We start from the raw sequence: 12,381 nt of genomic DNA, 5'->3' as shown, positions 1-12,381 counted from the left end.
CTCAGTTTCCAGCTGGTAGGTATTCTAACACCTCTAATGTTTTCCCTCAGTTTTCAGCTTCCCATTGCCAAACAGATGGCATGTTCTCACATTTACACAACAAATCCTAATGTTCTTTCGGTTATACCAATACACAATAGGAGTGACACTTCTGCATCTAAGAGAGTTCAGGCTATGTCAAAGAGGTATTTGCAATGGAAAAAAATGAGGCCCACAAACATAAGGAGTTATGAGTATACAAAATACACAGAATTTAATTTGACTTACAGAATTTAACTTGACTGAAAGAAAGCAAGCACTTCAGAAATTAATGTATTAACTATTGTAGAATAGTATCATCTTTTTGTGGGTTTTTTGAGACACCCTGTTGCACTTTATAGCATTACTTCAACACTTTCTGTTTTCCTTCTGTTCTAGCAGACTTTTCGATAGGACTTATACACTCTGAAAATCCAGTAACATTGGAATGGAACCATTTAATTCTCTGGTGCAAAAGAGTGCTCAAGGTCGATGTGTGCAATTATTTTTGCTTTTTCATTAGGAACAGCACATCCAGACCAAAACCAACAGATGCCCTTAGCCACCTGACTGAGAAATTTTAGATGGGATCATCCCACATGGGCAACTTCAGCTTCCTGGGCTGAAAGCCGAAGATGCTAATGTAAAAAGCAAGAAAAAATAAGAATGCGAGCAACAAAAAAAATCCATTTAAATCTCACGGATCAGGGTCCTCTTAAAAATGCTTAACCAATAGGCATGAAATACAGCATTTTGACTCTAAAATGAACAGGATGAGAAATAAAGCAAAAATATCACTGTAACTATGAGCTCCCACAGATTTCAATGTCTGGGTATTCAGCATGAAAACAGAAAAAAAACAGACTTTCAAATTCATTCTCTCATCTGTATTTCAGTAACAAGTGCTCTGTGATAATCAACTATTAGAAACACACTCGATTGATAGCAATCAATAATAATTGTATTTATTCAGTTGATATTAAAGTGATAAAACCTCTTCAAGTTTTTGCTGTGTTCTTGAAGTATTTGTAGGTTAGGCTGCTTGCAATACTTACGCATCACTTGAAGCTCCGTTTCTCCTTTCCGGTCATGAAGAAATTAAGCTACCTATAAAAAACATTTATTAGAACAGATATCAATGCCCAAATTTTTTCTTACCCTCCCTGCAGGACAAAATTAGTTTTTATTGTACTCATCAGTTCTCTAGAATAATGCATGAACCCTATCCTTTAACAGTTTCAGTATTAAATGCAAGTGTTGAAGACAACCCTCATTTACTCTGAGATCACTGTTTCTTCTCAAGAACTAACCACGCTTTATACCTTCTGAATCAACCAAAAAAGTCATGCCTAGTTTCCCCTGAAGATATATTTTTAATTAATTGTCAATTGTTTTAAATCAGTATTTACCATTTCCATTTCAATATTTCCAACGCAAATGATCAAACTTGAGAATTTGCTCTACAAATAAGAAGAGTTCTATTCTGAGGACCAGGTGGCTAAGGGAAGAGGGAGTTCTGCGGTTGTACAGTCTGGCACACTTAAACTCAAGTTCGTTCCATGACAACTTGACTCAATTTCTTGAACATCTTGTTTCATAACAGAAGAGGACCGAGTGATAATAAATTACACTGCGATTTTGTTTTTTACTGTCAAATTTTACCAGTTTCTTTGTACGTAAAGCTTCCCCACATCACGGTCATTTTAAGGTGCTTCCCGAATGAATATCTTTGATTTATCCTTTCTGGACCATATAATTCATTTTCTGCTGAAATTTGTCTTTTTTTTTTTTGCTAAGAATAAAGAGTTGTCATCTATTTATAAAGGGAATTTATATATACTTCAGTGCACAGGTTTTGATACCTGAACTAAATGCACTCTATTTCAATGATGTTATCGCACTCCATCCAGTCTTCTCACGAGTGATTTTTAATGCAGCTAGAACTCTTGTGCGAGCAGTGGATGCATTACCGTAGGAACTACCATGGGCAATTTTTGCCCACGCTATTTAGCATTCTCCTTGTTTTGGAGGATATCATGGGCCAATTGCAAAAGCTCTGTTTAAGATCCCCCTAGGGAAATGCTGAAGGATTGAGACAGTGTTTCAGACTGCGTATTCATCACGTACTGAACAATATTGATGCAAGATGCCATTTCCCTTCAAAATGCACTTTTCTGAACCTTTTCCTAGATACATAAGCCCTTAGAAATTGAGGTAAGTCTCTCTTCCAAAACACCATAGGAAACAATAATGACACGAGCCTTCTATTTTTTTTAACCTAGGCATTCATAATTTAAATTCACGTCATGTCCTAAGGAAACACATATTAATCAAGCTATGACAGAGGGCAACAGAACATTTTGATTCTGTCTGCGTAGACTAGTTATATATTCTTGGAGCCAGAGAAAGTGTGACTTCACATATGTGTGACTTAGTGGTTAGGACACTAAGTGCCCAAGGACATTAGAAGCTGACATTAGGGATGGAGAAGACTGTTCTGATGAGTATTTCACCTAAAGATATCTGACAATCCAGTGGTTATGAGAGTGCCTTGGGAAATGAAGGTTCACATCCCCTTAGACAAAACTGAGTGCACGTTTCCCACATGGCAAATGACCACAGAAAGCACTGAGCTTTTGGGAGGACCACTTCAAGAAGGATTTTTTTCAGTCAAATTCATTAGATTTGATCTAACAGTGTCTAATAAATCATGCTCTGCAGAGAAGGTGAATGGAGAATCATTCATGGGCCAGGCATGAAAGAGATGTCAGGCTGCACCGCACCGAGCTGCAGCTGGCCGTGGTCAGAAGCAGAAGAGCAAACATACAGGAAATTCTCCTGGAGGAACCGCTGGTGCTTATGATTTTGATACCTCCCAGGTTATTGAGGAGACTAGACGATAAAGAGAAAGAGGGCCTAGAGCTCCATTTTGGTTTTCAGTTTTTAACCCTACCCACAATTATTTTTCTGATCTGGCCATTAAAAGCTTTTCCTTACAGAGATGAATCATTGTAGTAACATGGGTGAGTAACTTGACCAGCAAACACACTCAAACCTTTTGTAGGAAAATCGTCACTCTTGCATGAGAAGCTGAGACAGTCACAGAAGTAATCAGCCAACGCTGCTGCCAGTAGGTTAATTGGCAGAGAAGTGTTTCAAAGAGTTATTTTCATTCAGAAATACATCACATTTAATTCAGGCTCACGAAGGCCATGAGTTATTTCTTTTTTATAACAGACTAGCAGTGGCAATGACAGGCTAGCGTATTGCTGCTGATGACATACTAACGACACACCAATGATGAGCTAAGTTATCTGCCAGTTTCCCAGCTATTCCAAACTTTTAAGACTTACATGCCCAGAAGTCATCTCCATTTTACTTGTACTGAAATCACTCTTGTACATTCTGGCTTTCTCAATGTGTGTGTTTTAGTTCTCATGAATTCGAGTGCTTCTTGTATGTAGATGAGGTTCAAATTTCTTTCCCAGTTTTCTCTGAGGACACTGTGCTCCAGAGCCATTTCCTGCTCTTTATGTGAAGTATCTATTGGAATGCCTGAGAAATATGCTAAGATAAATAAAAAATATATTTTTAGGTTCAGATGCTACTCAGAGGTCTTTTTCCTTTGAGGTGAACTAATTTATTTCCTGTTTCCCCCGCTGGCAGTCTAGACAACATGCCCATCCAAGTCAATCACATGCCAACAAGCCATCACTGCTGTGTGAACTAGTTCATCTCTTTTGCAACAGCAGTCCTACAGCTGGTCGGAGACATAGATGATTGCCAGAGAAGTGCCTTCCTTTAAGGATGCAACATCCCATGGTACAGGGCAGCTAAGAGCTGAGTAACCAAAAACTGGACTGTGTAACACCATGGACATGTGAAGGTATGGCTGAGCAGAGCCGCGTCGTGGACCACACTGAAGCTGGCCCACTTCATCTGGGCTACTTTCATCACATACAGCATAGATGAAGCTTTCACATCCTGCTCGCACCCTGTGTGAGAAAACCGTGGGACACTCTTCCCCTCCAGTTTATTGCATTCCTCAGATGTGTTTGCTTCTCAATATTGTTGACTTTCTGTTGTCTTATTTGAAAATACACAAGTGGCCAATGAGAGCACAGCCCTTTTGGGCACCAATCCAAAGCAATATCAAGCCTCCCGTTAGCTTCCCAGCTGGGAATGCCACAGTAATTAAAATTAGTCACACATACAAGATGAGTGGATATGAGTGAGAGAAAAGCTAAAGAAAATGAATTAATGGGAAGTGTAAAAGTGAAAATTAAATACAGAGAAAAATGATCATCGTTATGAAGCTTGGCAGCAAGACAGTGACCAGAAAACACACAAATTATGCAAGTGGCATTCAAGCACTACAACTAGAGGCTGGCAGTCATAGTGATGAACTGGATGTACTTGACCAGCTGGCTTCAAGGACCTCTGGACTCCCGGCAGAGAACTTTTCCAGGGCTGTGTAAATTGAGAGAAAGATAAAGGAACACTATTGAAAATATGTTCTCCAATACCGTTCCTTCTTCCTTAATACCTGTGCGGTCAAACTCCAAGAAAAATGGTGAGTGTTTGAGACAGGAATCTTCAACTACCGATTACCCATATTAGACTTCATAGTACAGCCTTTCTTCACTGTGTTGGAGTACATTATAGTTTACTTCTAACTATATCAGTCCCACTTTCCTTAACAATTCATGAAGGGGATGAATATATGGGAGATAGTAAACATCAGGGAATATTTCTTCTTGGCAGTCTAGGAAGAGACTGACTGAAGTTTTGCAAGTAGGGTCTTTGCAGAAGTCTGTGACATAGGAGCACTCAATATGTTGATGATGAGAACTGGATAACCTAATTTTCAAAAAATTTAATGACATCTTCCTAGTGGAGGGCTGGATTTATGCCGAGGCAGACCACCTTTTTTTTGTAATGATTCTTTTTTTGGCCACTATTTAATTTGTGGTTTGCTTTTGACCTCTTTGTATTCTTTAACTCTTTATCTTCCTCTTATTGAATAATCCACATTGATGACCAAATTGGAAATTTTACTAGGTATTTCCAATGTGCCCTCTCTATGTTACACTGCAGACACCCTCTTGCTCCTGTGCACCTGTAGAAAAGGAAGGAGCTGACTGCTTTGTTGTTGTTAGAGAAAAGCTTTTGACCTGTTTCCACTGTATAAAGAACTTACCTAAAACCTCAGATGGATAGAAGTTCCCCAGAAGAAAGAGCTCCCTGCCACCTCCCAATGGAGTGTAGAGGAATATACACTTACAGAGAGAATATTCATACTACGTCAGTAAACTCTCTAGTCAGAAATCCCCCATTACTTTTTTACGAGTGAGCCAAACTGTGCACAAGGTTTGGATTAGTCAGTTGATAGGACTGATCTTCACGCACGGCAGCTTCTTCAGAGTAACAATCCATACGCGGGCACTCCAGGCAGGAGCAAATGGGGATACATTTCCCTGCCGGGTCCATGACAGTTGTATCAGTTAACTCCTAGTAACTTCACACTCAATAATTGCGCCCCTTCTAATAAAATTTTGCTGGTGTTACACAGTGACAGGCCTGAAAAGAAGAAGCTACAGCCCGCTACAGACAAAGAGCATCAGTGATTCTAGAAATGCTTCGGCTTTTCTTTTTATTTTCTGTCTAATTGCATGTGATAATTTTAGCAAGGGTCCATATTTACTTGAACCTTCATTTCCTGAAGGTAAACCGTGACAAAAACTGCACAGACAATGTAGAGCACCCCAGGAAATATGGCAGCAATCACAAAAGCAAACCAAAGCCATTGCTGTGGGCGGCTGGGTAGCCCAGGAGGAAGGAAGTGCCTCTGAGAGGGGAACGTGGAGGGACCTTCACCTGAGTCATCTCCAGCATGAAGTTCTCATCATTTGGCAATGGAAACTCAGCTTTGTTCACCGACTGGCAAGAGAGTTGTTTAGGATTCTTATTTCAAGTTAGCTCTCTAGGCAGTTACTTTATTACACGTTATACTTGGAGCCTAGTTTTATATAGTCTTTGAGCGTGCACAGAAGCTTATTAAAATTAATTTTTTCCCCAAGGACTTCTTCATTCTGCTTTTTCACACACACTCTTCACAAGAGAAATGGCTCTTCAAAACTCATGCTTTTTGTCATAATAATTGCTTTACACCTCTTGGCAACTTTTCACACCATGTGTAAAGTACTGTTTCATTAAGGTTCATTAAGAGACAATACTTCCATTACAGTAAAAAATCACAATAATGCCTACATATTGTTTTTAATGTTAATCATGTTATTTAATTTATAGAGAAGCATAAATGTATATGCAAACACAGACACAGACACAACTTTTGCAAAGCACTCTTGGAACTTAAGTGATAAGACAACAATTATTATTAAATGAAATATTTAATTCTGATTGACAATAGGGCATGAAAAATAACTTACATTGCATGGTTGGAAAAGAAAATTAGTTTTTAAGGAAACCTTAAATTGCTATGAGAACTTTATGGTAAAGTAGAATAAAATTGTACATTACAGTTTATTAGACCTGCGTGTTCCTTCATTGTTTTTATGATAAAATACTCATTTCTGTTCAAATTAATATTTCACTTCTTTTTATGGGAAAAAAGAGCTCAAGGGTTAAATTACTAAAGTAAAACTCTAGTATTGATTAGACAGGATGTATTTATAGACTACTAAAGAGAACAATCACAGAAAGATCTACTGGCTAGTTCCTGCTTTATTTCAGGTGGGGAAGCTGGTGCTGCAGTCAAGCCTCATCTAACAACAGTGAGAAGCATCTAGAGATTTGCCCTCAGAACAGCCTAATCACCAATTTACCCCCAAATTTTTCCATTTTATTGTGACACAGAAATTTTTTTTACAGTTATCACCCTCAGCACATAAGTTACAAGAGTGCTCAGCAAAGGAGGTGTTATATAGGGTTGCTTATATTGTAGTTAAGAGATGATATGCCAAATAATGATGCTCAAAAACAGGCAGTATTGTTCACCAGTGATAGTTGTACACAGCAAATGGCTTCCCATGTGCGGCTCTTTATGTGTAACTGTTATCACCAAGAGCTGTTACCTAGGAAACAAAACGCGTTTACATACTATGTATGAGTTTCTCCAGAGTTACTTTTCCCACTAATACTCTAAGACATTTAAACGCTTTGATACAATACTTGTAATATACCCTTGTCTGAATACCACCAAAATCACAGTCATCAAATGGCCAGATTGGTTAGTGTGGTCTTATTCAGACAAAACAGATTTCTTATTAAGGAAAACCATCTTTTAACTTTTTTTTTTTCTTCTTGAAAGTGTGAGTGTGTTGCTTGTATACTTGTGGGAAGTAGTTAGCAGTGAAAAGATGACACAAAAAGGATTAAAATATGTAGCCACTGTGTAACCAAACCGATATCTTAAACTCATCATTCTTTTGCCAAACATTGATACCGAAATCTGAGCTGTTTTATAAATGGAATAAGAATATTGAATCACACAACCAATTTTCTTATTCCAGCTCTGAAATTATGAAATGTTTGGACAAGTAGCTCAAAATTTTAGCTATCATGTGAACCTTCTTGCCTTTGAATACACACATAATTCAATCACAGTTTGCTGTGGAGATAATGGTCCAGAGCTGCTTGTTTTTCCTTGCGCATTACATGTTGGTGTCAAAGATGACACCAACTTTTCAAAATTTTTGACTCTGTAAAGGTAAATATTAAGGGTTATCTTTACATCTAAAGTTAGCACAAAAGGTTTCTTGGAATTTAGGAAGGGTGGTCAATCTGTAATTTGGGATATACAGATGCAAAACTGTATGTAAAAATCTAAAACCACTTATGAAAGGAAGTTGCCAAAAAGTGCTGAATCTCATAGTCACTAACTCCAAAGCTTGTTGCACTGGCCTCTGAAAAGTAAATTTTGAGGGTTACTGAATACATTTTACTTGACAGATATGATGTTGTTAACAGATGAGTGTTGAGAGGCTATGATCAAATGATTCTGAATAAACCCAGACCTGATCACTCCCTATGCTGAGCCTTTCTTAACTCTATTGCAGTAAAGTGAGTGATCTTTAACAAAAGATAATTTCTGAGAGGGAAGGAAGATATTAGAGGTCTATCTGCTACAACGAAAGAAAAAAGGATGATCTGAAACAAAAATACAAGATGAGGCTGTGAGCATATGCCGATGATGAATGTGTATGTCAATAACGTAAGGTTTAGAAATCCTCACAAGAACTCTTTGTATTAAAAATAGGAAAAATGTCAGAAAACATAGCTCCAAGTGTAAAAGCTATCACAGTGATATCCAAAATGAGACATTCTGCCCACATTAGCCATCCTTGACAAAGTTTTATATTATCAGCTGTAGCAAGCGGCTCTTCACAGTATATTTGTTGTGCAAATTGGCTTATTTTTCTCTGTGGTGATTCCATACAAGAAAAAAAAAAAAAACAACACATTTTTTCAACCCTTGTTTAGTCAATTAAAGACTCTTTTTCTCCTTTCATCATTAATGAACCAATTCTACAACCAAGCATTATAATTCCATAAAAAATCAACCACCCAGTTGTCATTAGGCACGTCTCATACACATCTTCGGACTGGAATGGAAAGTCATTTCTTTTTCATGAAAAGGGGCTGGACAACTTGGCAGGAAGACACAGCATCTCTTATAAGGCTTTGCACGGGGGGGGGGCGCTGTAGAAGCACTGCTCTGCAGCCTACCTTTTGTGGGAAAAGAGAGGAGGCAAAGATCTGAAGGAAGCAGGGTTAGGAAAGTCTAGACAACTTAAGCCGTCAAATCAATGGTCAGAGGCTTACAATTAACCTATTGATTGAAACGTTTGGGGTTTTAATGCTTAGAAATTTTGCTAACTGTAGTGATTTTGTAAGAAACGTCCAGCTATTAACTTACTGACTTGAACTTTCCTTTTCCTGTACTTGAGCAAAGATTTTTTTGTCAGGAAACGCACGGGAATCGATTTAGTGACTTCCAGAGCATGGAAGTACTCCAGACTCTGGAGGTTACAATCCCTGCAGCAGAAGGAACCTTGTGGTTTGCTTTGTCTTGTTTTGTTTTAACTGCTCACCTCTGGCAGGACCAGGAGTATTTATTTTCTCTCTCCACGCCGTGAGTTCAGCAGGAGCTTAATTACCAGGCAGCGTGTTGTGATTGGCCGAGGAGCATCAGAAATGAGCAAATGTATCACGGTTTGCGCCGGGGCTCAGGAGTAACAGCTACAGTCACTCACCAGCCTCAACTGTCAGCTCCGTCTTCCTCCTGCATAAAAATAAACATTTCCCCCACAATAAAGTCTTTTTATAAAAGCAATAAAACAACTCAAGGGAGCATTGTTATCATGAGCTAATCACCCCCTTAGGGAATTAGAGGCACTTAGCTGCATCTAGAGCTTCAACACCTGAGGGGCTGTGATTATTTCGTGATAACCAACAAGGCATGACAGACTGGGAGGTTAATTAGATAATATTCAAACTTGGTAATATTGAGTTTGAAGATTTCTTTTGAAGTTGTACAAGCAAAGCTCTGCTTATAAAACAGCAGTGGGATATCAGCACAGAAAGGATAATTAACATTTCCTACAAACGAACCAAGGTTTTGAATAGCTAAAGGAAAAAATAATAAAGTCAAAGTACTAAACCCTGAGGCACTCCTTTAACAATGAGTAATCCTGATGAGTTCACTCCCTGGAATCTTGGGCAGAAATTGACTCAAATTATATAATGCCATTTAGTTGCTAACCCCTAAATGGTGGAGGCACTTCAGTCAGCCTCATACTACTTAACGGTCCATTGTCTCAAAGAATTTAGTGGGGTAGTAAACGCAGTATTAATAATAAATAATCATCCCAGCTGCAATCATAGCCAGTGGTTTGAGAAACTGTAAGAAACTGTGCCACTGCAGCGTGAGAGATTAAAGACAAAGGACGCTGCAAACATTTAAAATTATACAAGCAGTCATTTTTCTGGAAGAGCATTTTATTTTTGTGGACAATGGCAGTGTAGTTTCAGGAGTATCTGCAGGCGTATGCAGGGATGGAGCTGTGCTGCAGACGTGTATTAGTGGCTAGTTGCTCTGCAAGGACCTGGCCTACAAAGCCCATGGGCTGATGCCGTTTCTTCCTGGTCCAGCAGCTGGGGACTGTGGGGTGAAGTGGCCCGGCTGGCTGGTCTGGCTGAAATTACACTACCAAACCCTTGCATCAAGGCTTTGCATTGCCTCGCTGACCTGAGTCATGCTGTGGCCACGTGAGCTATGGATCCCACGCAAGGCCGGTTGAGGAGCTGCAGCTGAGGAGAAGAGCTGGATGTTCCCTCTTGGTGGGCAGCTGGCTCTAACATCAATCAGCTTGTAACTCTCGGCTGTAAAGCAAGTTCCAGAAACAACACGCAACTTTTAAATGTAATTATTTATATTGATGATCAGTTAAAAAATAAGCAAAAACTCAGCTATCTCTAACTTGTTTACTTATAAAATGGAAAATGAAGATGACTGTTGGTGTCCCAAACAATCTCTGATTCAGGTAGCTTGCTTTTTAAACAAACTTTTGTTGAGTCACCAGAACTGGTGAATTAAAGAATGTAGTCAAGCACTTCTGGTCCTAAACTATATATATTCTGCAGGACAAATCATTACAACAAAGCTGAGATTGCTGGTCAGTCAGGTATTTGCCAGCAGAATGGTTTTTCATTGTTAAATTCTGATTTAATAGAATCAAAACATCTCACTGGAACCTGTCAATTCCATAAAAACCTTCAACAGGGAATCAAGTCATTTTGTGTGTTTTCCGGCCAGCCTTCCAGCCTGCCGGTCAGGGGGGTGGCAGCCTGCCTGGCTCTGCAGGCTGGCTCCTTCCCTGGCTCCCCGCTGCCCGTGCCATGGGCTGCCAGGCTGCCTGCCTCCCCGGGCTGCCAGGCACTCACAGCCACACGCTCCGCTGCTCCTGCGACACTCCCCGCGTCAGTGCCCTGGCATGCCTGGTGCATATCCAACCAAGATTTCCCTCCTTGCAAAAAAAAAAAAAAAAAAGAAAAAGACGAAAAAGAGCCCTACGTATAATTTGCCAGGAAGCACAGATGTTTTTACATGCTCTTTCTGCAAAATCATCCATAAATCTTCGCTTTTAATTTCCATGCTAAAAAAAAAAGTTAAAAGAAAAAAAGTGGAACTCTGGAATCCTGCACAGAGCTTAAAATTAAATAGAAAAGAAAAAAATTAATAGATCTGAGATATGAAGGGAAAAATACATATGTAGGTACCAATGAGGCAAGGATACATGGATACTAGAAAAAAAATAGGAACAGGAACATAGAGGAAGGAGTCACATAATTTTTCTCAGAAGCTCAAGTGTTTGTAAGTCATTTCTTCTGTTTAGATACGAAACAATGGGATGCCCAAAAACATCTCGTGTACGTCCAGGAAGCGTGTCAGAGTGGGACGAGCCAGCTTCTGAAGGTGCCTGCTGCAGTGGCTAAAGAGGACAGTTTGATGGCCACCTTGTGCTAGATTTCTAAGTTTGCTTAGATTGCTCAAGTTGGCTGAAAAGTATGTCATGCGAAAAGCTGAAAAATGGAAATCGAGAGCAAAGGACAAAAGCTACATGAAAATACTTAAAGTACATCTTCCTCGGTGATACTTGCACTAATCATTATCCAGAGAGCAGACTGCTCTTCTCAAAGTGCTTTTCCTTATATCACTTGCCTCCTTCACCATCACCAACATCCTCTTTAAGTGCTTTCTTTTATATTTACTTAATTATTTATTCCTTTATGTGTTTGTATGTTTTTATCACTAAGGCATCAGATATTTAAGTCACCAGGAACACATCCTGCTCTTAGACTATTTCAGATCATTTGTTCTTTATCTTATACTTACGAAATGCCTAGTGACACTTGTGGAATAAAGCATACGAATGTTTAATTAAATGAATACACTTAAAGTGCCAGTGCAATTGCATTTTAGAAAAAAAATAAATGAAAACTTCTCCCACTGGGTGTAATCCAGCACCCTCTAAAATCACAGGAAAGACAGCCATTGGAGTCATTGGAGTGCTTGAGACTTTTTTGAGAAAATATATTTCAAGACTAAAGCTCTGGAAAAAGATACACTAGGGTGTCGTGTGGGTTCATTAGTGGTCCCTGTGGCTGCTGATCAGTATAGCCTTTGCTGTTTCTGCTCTTGTTATCAGATATGTCTTCGAGTTCAATAAATAAGAATCAAGGTCTCAAGAACCTCAGTGCCCGTATCGATACAGGAAAGAGGTTTTAGCATGAGGCTCATTTGAAAGAGCAATCACAGACTCGGTTCTGTGGGAAACATTT

The sequence above is a fragment of the Larus michahellis genome, chromosome 1 (genome assembly GCF_964199755.1).
Source record: "Larus michahellis chromosome 1, bLarMic1.1, whole genome shotgun sequence".
NCBI classification, from domain to species: Eukaryota; Metazoa; Chordata; class Aves; order Charadriiformes; family Laridae; genus Larus; species Larus michahellis.
The sequence above is the reverse complement of the archived record's forward strand: the minus strand, read 5'-3'. Positions refer to the sequence as shown.